We start from the raw sequence: 10016 nt of genomic DNA, 5'->3' as shown, positions 1-10016 counted from the left end.
AACTCCTGATCTTTAAAGAGAACTGGGGTGCCTGGCGGTGGGGGGGGGGTGCGCGTAGTCAGTTAAGCGTCTCACTCTCGATTTCAGCTGGTGTCATGATCTCACGGTTTGGTGAGATCGAGTTCCGCATCGGGCTCTGCGCTGACAGCACGGAGCCTGCTTGGATTCTCTCTCCCTTTCTCCCGCTCGCATGCTTTCTCTTCCTCTCTCTCAAAATATATAAACTTTTTTTTTTTTTTAAATAAAGAGAACCGGAAATCTGGATTTGGGGGCCAGATTTCTATCCTTCGATGCTGCAACTGTTCCAGATTGTAAAAAGACCCCCAATAGACAGGCTACCAGTCACAGTCCAAGTTCAAGGTGAAACTCTGCTGAGTCTGAAGAGCGGCCTTTTCATCCTCAAGTCCCCAGCGCTCAGCACGGAACCTCGCACAAGGAGGCATCTAGGAAATGTTTGCTGAATGACTCAACGAACAAACGCATCCATCAGGAAATTAAAATTCTGTCCACCCTACATACACCATCTCAATCTATCCGCTTTCCTTTGGGTGCGCGAACAAAAGCAGGCACTTGCCAAGGGGCAAAGAAGCTGTGTATTTGCTCACCAGTAAGCCCAGCACCACGGCACAGGCTTTCCCCTTGTACGGATCACTGTGATGCTTACTTCATAGAACTACTCCAAGAGGTGGGTTTCATTATCAGCTCCATTTTTCAATTTTTAAAAAATGTTCATTTAGTTATTTATTGTGAGAGAGAGAGAGAGAGAGAACGTGAGTGGGGGGAAGGACAGAGAGAGAGAGAGAGAGAGAGAATCCCAAGCAGGCCCACGTGAAGGGCAGAGCCCGACACAGGGCTCAGTCTCACGAATGTCAAGATCATGACCCGAGCCAAAATCGAGAGTTGGAAACTTAATGGACTGGGCCATGCCAGTGCCCCCCAGCTCCGTTTTTAAAAAGAAGACACATGTGTAAAGCTTAGAGAGATCAAGCCACCTGCCTGAAGCCATATGGTTGGCAAATGTCCTGTCTCCATCAAGGGAGAAGCCAAAGTCTGTTCTGGTCCCACAGGTCACTTTTCCCTCTGCATGGCCCTTCCCACAGCAGCTCCTGTCTCGTATCCTAGAGCTGCTTCACCGGCATCCTCAGATACCACAAATGTCTGCTGGCCTCAGGGCCTTTGCATTGGCTCTGCAGGGGATGCTCTCCTCTAAGATCTTCATTTGGCTTTACCTTGAGATCTCTTCTGGACGCCCTGCCCATTTAAAATGGCAACTTCCCATCACTTCCCATTTCTCTCTCCTGCTTGCTTTACCTTCCTGCATAGTTTTAATCATCTCCTAAATACTGTATAATTTGATTTTTCATTTTCTGTCTTTATCACTATAAGGTTACTTTCTATGGGGGCAAGGACTTGTTTTTTTGTTTTGTTTTGTTTTTTTCCTGTGTCCCTCCCTGCCATGTCTCTAGTTCCAGAACTATGCCTGGCTGAGGGGAGGCCTCAGGAAATATTTGTTGGATGAGTGAACGCTGGGGTTTGAGCACTTGTTAGGTGTTGACCGATGATTTAAAAACTTGTTTCCTTAACCACCAACCCTTGCTGACTCAAGTAGGGGCAGCGTGGTTCATGCCGCGAGTATGTGCTCTGGATTGACCTGCGGGTTCTGGCGCCTTTGGAATCCACCCAGAGGCTGTGGGCGTGCCTCACAGAGTTCATGTTCTAATGACAGAGAAGCTCCTAAAGATTGTAACCTCTGAACTGAAATTGGATCCCAACTCTCCACGGCCGAGAAGCTAAAGATACAGAGAAAAAATTGGGGCACCTGGGTGGCTCAGTCGGTTAAGTGTCCGACTCTCTCTCTCTCCTTTTTTTAAAATTATTTTAGTGTTTATTTATTTAAAAAAATTTTTTTTTTCAACGTTTATTTATTTTTGGGACAGAGAGAGACAAAGCATGAACGGGTGAGGGGCAGAGAGAGAGGGAGACACAGAATCGGAAACAGGCTCCAGGCTCCGAGCCATCAGCCCAGAGCCCGACGCGGGGCTCGAACTCACGGACTGCGAGATCGTGACCTGGCTGAAGTCGGACGCTTAACCGACTGCGCCACCCAGGCGCCCCAGTGTTTACTTATTTTGAGAGAGAGAGACAGAGGATGAGCAGGGGAGGGGCAGAGAGAGAGAGAGAGAGAGAGGGTGACACGGAATCCGAAGCAGGTTCCAGGCTCTGAGCCGTCAGGACAGAGCCTGATGCGGGGCTCGAATTGTGAGATCGTGACCTGAGCCGAAGTCTGACGCTTAACCGGCTGAGCCACCCAGGTGCCGCTTAAGATTTGTTTTAATATTTATTTATTTTGAGAGAGACAGAATGTGAGCGGGAGAGGGGCAGAGAGAGAGGGAGAGAATCCGAAGCAGGCTCCAGGCTCCGAGCTGTCAGCACAGAGCCCGTGGCGGGACTCGAACTCACAGACTGCGAGATCATGACCTGAGCCGAAGTCGGACGCTGAACTGACTGAGCCACACAGGCGCCCTGAGTGTCTGACTCTTAATTTCGGCTCAGGTCATGATCTCTCAGTTCGTGGGTTCAAGCCCTGAGCTGGCATGGAGCCTGCTTGGGATTCTCTCTCTGTCCCTCCCCCACTCGTGTTCTCTCTCTCTCTCTCTCTCTCTCTCAAAATAAATAAACTGAAAAATAAAGGTACAGGTCAAAAATTGCCCTATGGAATTTTGAGCAAAAAGAAAGATACCAGAAATGTAACAAAGCGCTCCTAACCATCCAGTGTTACCTGCTCTTTGACATTAGGCTCCTACTGGCTCCCTGCTTAGAAGCACAGTAGTTACGTGTGGCTCCTAGAACCCGTGTTCAAGTCCCGGCTGCACCGTTGGCTTTGTGGAGGTTGTGCCATTGCAGAAGTGAGTGAACTTCCGCGAGTTTCAGTCTGAGCATCTGTCAACTGGGGATAACGATGTCACATGTCCTCCAATCCGAGAAGCCACTGAAAAGCAACGTTATTGTATGAACCGCAAAGAAAGAAAACAATGTTACTGATTATAAACAGCCCACTGATTCTAAGAGTTATATAGACTTTAGAAGTGTTATCAGTAGAGTGGCCAGGTAAAATATGGGACATCCAATTAAATTTGAGTTTCAGATAAAGAAACGAACCATGTTTTAGGATAAATTAATCCCATTTGGGGCATGCTACTCGGTGCATACCTACACTAAGCAATTATGCAACTTTTATCTGCATTTCCAATTCAATTGCAGTCCTGCATTTTGTCTGCTAACTCTAGTTACAAAGCCAAAAATATATATCCTAGACTCAGTGAAATAACGTAGTGTGTGTCTCACTGGAAGGTGTGGTTGGAGGTGAATTAATGGAAGAAAAGCCTTAGATCTGGGCCTGGAACAGAGTAGGTGTTCGATACAAAGTAGGGATTGTTATAAGACAGCTTGTACACTTTTTTGTTTGTTTGTTTATTTTGAGAGAGAGAGAGAGACCATGTGCATGCAAGCAGGGGAGGGGCAGAGAGACAGGGAGAGAGAGAGGGAATCCCAAGAAGGTTCTGCGCTGTCAGCTCAGAGCCCGACGTGGCTGCTCGAACTCACAAGCCCTCGGATGATCTGAGCCACATCAAGAGTTGGGTGCTTAACCCGCTGAGCCACCCAGGTGCCCGTAGCTTGAGCCAGTTTAACAGACCCACTTGTACCAGCCTGGAGCTCCTTGAGGGCTCACCCTTCCACCCGCCCTGGGCTTGGTGCGGGCCTTCTCATCCTGAAAGAATCCCGTATTTATTCATCCAGTAGAGACCTCCCCTCCTTTTCTGCGCTGACGCGTTCACGGCTGCAGCCCCTGAATGCTCCGGGGCGGTTGGTTGCAATCTTCTCTGAAGCCTGGAAAGAGAATGCTTTTAGATAAGTCCCTGCAGCGAGTGCCTCTCCCCAGCGGGAGCCTCCACCCCTCCGGGCTTCTAGCATCTACCTTTGAGAGCTCAGGTGTCCCGCTACCCATTACATTTCCATCCTCCTCGTGAAATTAACGCTTAATTAGCCTAATTGCAGGATTGCAGGCTTGGGGCAGGAGGCCCCTTTGGGAAGGGGTATTAACCCCGAGCTTCCCAGGCCCGTCCCAGCCTCCGGGCGTCCCATGGGGCCTGTCTGCCAAGTCGTTCCCTTGGAGTGGCGAAAACACGCTCGTCTGTCCTGAGTCTGCCTTTTACAAGACAACAGTGACAGCAACAGTGGAGTAATAATAACAGCAACACGTACTCGGGGCCAAGAAGGTTAAAAAGGACCAAGTGGAACGTGAGACCCAGGGGTTCCCGGAATGCTTGTCACCTGCATCTGAGCTCTACTCCCTGGAAGGTCCCAGTTGCTCCCAGTTTCTCAAAAACACAGGAACGTTCTGCGCACCAACCGTCGATGCAAATATAAAGTCTGTAAGCCTATGTGCATATGCGGGCTGTATTTACATTTTTGATGTACAGCAGCAGATTGGGAAATACGGTCTTTGTTCTAGCGATACTTTGTTTTTCTGAATAATAGCACACGACAGAAGTTGAATGCTGATGTACATTCACTTTAAGCACGTTGCGTGTTCTTTGTAGATATGGTCACCCGTAAATGTCTGCACAGTTGATTTTGCATAAGGGGAATTACACAAGGTACACCCAGAGGTGACCCGCCTCGGTCGCTGAACATACATCCCGGCCGCCTTTACTCTCTGCATGTTAGAGCCGACTCATTGTTTTTTATAAGGCCGCACGGTATTTGATGAGGAGGGACACGTCCTAATTTATTTAATGAAGCATTTAGGCCACTTCCAGATTTGTCCCATGAAGCAAATAACATGCAAAGAGGCAAAGGAAATGTGGAAACGCCCTTGAGTCTGTGGGGACACAGCTTCAAGGTGAGGGCAGGTCAGGGCTCTCGCCAACACCAATCTGAGGGTGGCTGGCAGTCGGTGGGGGTGGGGGCAGGGTCTTGGGGTCCCCCGTGAAGCCCAAGATAACCCTTCAATCCCCAGATGCTGGGAAGTTCCGGATGGTTCCGGGGAGAGGCGAAGGCAGCCTGGGTGGCGGCCCAGGATGGACCGGCTCGGGGAAGCAGCTGTTGGCCAACTGGTGTGGAAACCTTCCTACGTTTCCACCACCATGATGGTCCTCCTGCCCATCCTTCTCGAATATTGGCCCTATTTGAGTATATCCACGGGTTTCGAATCCTGGAATTCCTGGGACAAATGGTATGAACTCTTTTCATTTCAATTGGCCTATTAGCAAACTCTTCCTTGGAGTCTTTTTTTTTTTTTTTTTTTTGGTGGGGAATAAAAAACCCCATAATGGCATTTACGAGAGCTAAGTCCCAGCTGAGTGCTTCCTGGATCACGCAGCCTGCCATCTTCCCCGAGGTGCTACAGGACAGGAACTTTTATCACTCCCATTTTACAGATGGGGAAAGTGAGACTCCAAGGCCATGGTGGGATTCGAGCCCGTTCCCCCAGCGCCCGGCGGCTGCCATTCTATGGACTTTCGAAATCCCGGTGGAACATGACAAGATGAGAGGGAGGCTCGCGGCTTCCGTGAGCAGGTGCGTGTGCACCTGCTCTGAGGTAGATGGAGGCAGGAAGCTGGGGTGAAGCCCGGGATGACAAAACAGGCAAAAGAACGAGACAAATGCCAGTCGCATTCAACGGGAATTTGTGGCCTGATGAAGGGCACGTCCAACACCGGTGACATAGACTTGACCTTCCTGCGCCTCAGGAAATGGGGACGGCAGTCTGATCCAGCAGAGCCACTGACCTGAATTAAGTCAGCACATGTGAGATGTCTGTGGCCCCACAGGACAACTCACGGTTACTCTTGGGTCTGCGTGCAATCCCAAGGGCCTCCCCTTACACTTCCAAGGACATAATGTCATAAAACCATAACCGAGGAGGAAGATCGTCCTTGAGGGATCGTCCCATCCAACGATGCCCTCTGCCAGTCGCCAGTCACACTAATACCAGTCCAAACGTTCGTTTCCCCAATTCGATAACAGATTCTTATTTACTCGGAAAAACATTCAGAAAACATGATGACGTTTTACAAAGGCAAAAGTGCAAGTTGACTGAATGCAGTCTACGGCTAACCTTTGGCACTTACATTTATGTGCTTGAAAATGGCCCCAAATCTTCCATCACAACGTACACACCGCTAAAGTGCTACCGCCTCCCGCCTCCACCCCCACCCCCAGTCTCTTCCCCAAACTGCAGCCCGCGTGGCCTTCCCGGGACACAACAGGAACCACTTCCGGCCTTGGATTAAAACCTCTTGGTGGCCCTCGCCGCCCTCACTATCTACGCTCCTTGCCTGAAAGACAAGTCTGCACGTTCTGCCTGGTCATCTCTCCCCACCTCGGTCCATGAACCACATGAAGGCAGTCAGCCGCGTTTTGTGACCCGAACTATGTCCTTAATATCTAAGGCAGGTCCTCGGCATGGATAGACTCAGGGTGCACTTGGTAACGTCAGGGGCAGACCTATGTGTGCCTCCGTGCTCCGTGGGAAGTCTGGGAAGGGGCGAGTGAAGGACTGAACTGGGAACGTGTCCCTCCACGGGCATATCTTCGACCACGCACCGTATATCCCGTGACAAGAGTTGTGCAAATGTCCAGCATTATGCGTGTTCACCCCGCACCGAGCACCGGCCCCACCGCTGGAGTTCTTGCCAGAAAAGATCTAGGGAAACGGGAACAACAGTGCTGATTAATACCGCTCAGGGCTTCGCCATATGGTACCCAGATCCTAGAAGTCATTCACCCAGTGGCTGGGACACGGAAACCCAAGTTTCAATCACGTTGTTAGGCACGCAGATTCCTTCCGACGCCCTCATCACCACTGCTTCTCGCAAGGCGTGCAAACAGGCATCTTGCCTTATTTCTCAAATATTTGATGTGCGGTGGCATCCTGAAATCGGTCCCGATGGTCTCATAGGCAGACGACATCCAGGAAGCCTTGGGGAAGCGGAGGAGGGCTCGTGCTGGATGTGCGAGAGTGCGTGGGCGAGAGTGAGCAAAGGCATCTGAGGCTGGTGAGCGGATGTGTGTTCATCCACAAGAGAGGGGACGGAGATCCAAGGACTTTCCTGGCTTGGGAGAATCGTCAGCGTCTTCCGTGGGTGTCAGTGGCGTTTCCATCTTTGTATGTGTGAATGGGCAAATGCACCGGGGAGTAAAACCTACTCCAGAGAGAAAGAAGCAGGACAAAGAAGCAGCAGATGTCAGAACTCAGCTCTAGAAAACAAAATTCATACTGTGCTCACCGTCCAGAAATAACTGCTGACAACGTGGCTGTGCGTTTTCTTGGGAATTGTTCTCTGCGGGGGCGCCTGGGTGGCTCAGCCGGTTGGGCGACCCGCTCTTGATTTCGGCTCAGGCCATGATCTCACGGCTCTTGAGTCTGAGCCCCTGGTAGGGCTCAGCCTGGAAGGCACCGAGCCTGCTTGGGATTCTCCCTCTCTCCCTCTCTCTCTGCCCTTCCCCTGCGCATTCTCTCTCACTTTCAAAATAAATAATAAATAAACAAAAAAACCCACAATAAATTGAAAAAATTCTCTGTGTGTGTGTGTGTGTGTGTGTGTGTGTGTGGCATCCCTCACGTTCTAGTCAAACACATTAGGAGCACCTTTTTTTTTTTTTATTGAAAAAAATTTTTTTTAACGTTTATTTATTTTTGACAGAGAGAGACGGAGCATGAATGGGGGAGGATCGGAGAGAGAGGGAGACACAGAATCCGAAACACGCTCCAGGCTCTGAGCGGTCAGCACAGAGCCTGACGCGGGGCTCGAACTCACAGACCGCGAGATCGTGACCTGGCTGAAGTCGGACGCTTAACCGACTGAGCCACACAGGCGCCCCTAGGAGCACCTTTTCATGCCATGAAATATACTTCAACTCCCCCCGTTCTTACGGCTATCTCGTATTCTGCTTCATGTGGGACTATAAAGTAATATTGCTCCACGGTGAACTATGCACGTTGTTTCCCGTTTGTCACCATTTATTACGGTCCAGTCCGGCATTTAAAAATATCTACTTACTGGGGTGCCTGGCTGGCTCAGTCGGTGGAGCCTGGAGCTCTCGATCTCGGGGTTGTGAGTTCAAGTCCCATGTTGGGTGTGGAGAGTACTAATAAAAATAAAAATAAAAATAAAAATACCTACTTACCAAATGAAATAGTGTTTGGGAAAAGCCATGTGGAAATTTAAGGTTTTCATGTTTTTGTTATTTGCATTGTCACCGTTAGCTTATCTGAGTGCGTCGCTCTCTTGGCCCTGACCCCATAGGAAGGACTCTGAGGGCGAAGACAGTTCCTCCTTCCTGCCTCGAGGTCTCCCTACCCTGTACCACTCTGAGTACCACTCTGAGTACACTCTGAGTACACATGGACGCTCCCCTGAACATGTGTGGCCGCTCTGCGGAGACATCAGACGGGAAGCGGTGACAGGTCGCCTCTGATTGTTAAAGCCTCTTGGAAACATTGATCGCAGCCTGTTGCCTTTTTAATTAAGAACTAGATTGGGGCATCGGGTGGGCTTAGTCGGTAGGGCACACAACTCTTGATCTCCGGGTTGTGAGTGCCAGCCTCCTGTTGGGTATAGGTTATTTAAAACAAATAAATAAGAAAAAAATAAAGTTGTTAAAAAAAAAAAAGGAAGTAGGGGCACCTAGATGGCTCAGGCGGCTGAGCGTCCGACTTCGACTCAGGTATTCATCTCCTGGTTTGTGAGTTCGAACCCCACATCGGGCTGGCTGCTGTCCTCCCCTCCCCCTGCCCCTCCCTTGCCTGCACTCTCTCTCTCTCTCTCTCTCAAAAATAATAAATAAAAATTAAAAATAAATAAATAAAAGAAGTAGATTATTAAGAGAACGATGTTGACCTTATTTAAAATTTTTATTATGCATAAATACATCTGGAAACATGTCTGTTTCCAAACAGACCTGAAACAAGCCTGGGTGACCAGCTACGGGATAGAGACCTAAAATAGTCTAGCTCTCCAGAAACTCGCGTGTACTCCCCTATAGCCCACGCGTACCTTTCTGCTTGGTTTCATTCGGTTTTCTTTTGTGGTCATCGTAGGTGCCTTTTCTTTTTCTTCTCTTTTCTTTCTTTTTCAGATTCAGCCTTTGCACATGGAATCTTGCCCACAGCCTTGGGAGAGCAAGCTCTCCTATCGGTCAGTTGCTGGGAAAAGTTGCTCTGGGCAGATAAGGGGGGCTGTTGATGCAAATGGAAGAAGACAAAAATCCAACAAAACTTCAGCCGTTTAGAACAGCTGATGGTATGCAGTTGGAGGCTGAGAACACCTACAAAACTGTCATCCTTCTAACCTCTTGGTATACACCCTCGTGGGAAAATTCATACTCGGCATTATCTTGTTCGGTATTTAGCAATCGATCATACATTCAGTTCATTTTCCTTCTTTCGTTCCATCCAACACACATATAGTTTTAAAGCTTGTTTATTTGTTTTCGAGAGAGGGGAGGGGAAGAGAGAGAAGGAGAGAGAATCCCAAGCAGGCTCCACACTGTCAGCACAGGGCCCGAGGTGGGGCTCGATCCCACGAACCTTGAGATCACGACCTGAGCCAAAATCGAGAGTTGGATGCTTAACTGACTTAACCACCCAGGTGCTCCCATCCAACAAATATTTTGATTGACTTCCTGTATCATATAGACAATTTGGGTGCTGGGGAGATAGAGCCGGAATCGAAATCAATAAAGCGCCTGCCCTCAGGCACAGACAAACAAATGAATAAGAAAGACATACTGCATGCTAGGTGGGCCTAGTGCTACCTAAAATGTTGGGAGTATTTGGAGGGGACAGGAATACCAGGGAGTCCACGTGAAAGGCCCTATTTTCTACAGGCGGTCGGAGAGGGCTCCGTACAAGGAGGTCTTGGGTAGCATGACGAGCAACCCAAGAAGAGGCGGGCCGTGTCTGAGGAAGGAGAATGGGACCCACATGGTGGGAGCCAGAAGGTCCAGAT

General features: G+C 49.4%; 1 long non-coding RNA gene across 1 annotated transcript; it reads right to left on the bottom strand.

The window, feature by feature from the left end:
- Positions 1 to 2646: 2646 nt before the first annotated feature.
- LOC123384265 lies at positions 2647 to 8611 on the bottom strand. Its single transcript, XR_006595053.1, has 3 exons — positions 8067 to 8611; positions 4333 to 7208; positions 2647 to 3888 (listed from the first exon to the last, which is right to left on the bottom strand). It is a non-coding gene; the product is annotated as an uncharacterized LOC123384265 (long non-coding RNA).
- Positions 8612 to 10016: the final 1405 nt, after the last annotated feature.

Source organism: Felis catus, chromosome A3 (assembly GCF_018350175.1).
Source record: "Felis catus isolate Fca126 chromosome A3, F.catus_Fca126_mat1.0, whole genome shotgun sequence".
NCBI lineage: Eukaryota > Metazoa > Chordata > Mammalia > Carnivora > Felidae > Felis > Felis catus.
The sequence above is the reverse complement of the archived record's forward strand: the minus strand, read 5'-3'. Positions and strand labels throughout refer to the sequence as shown.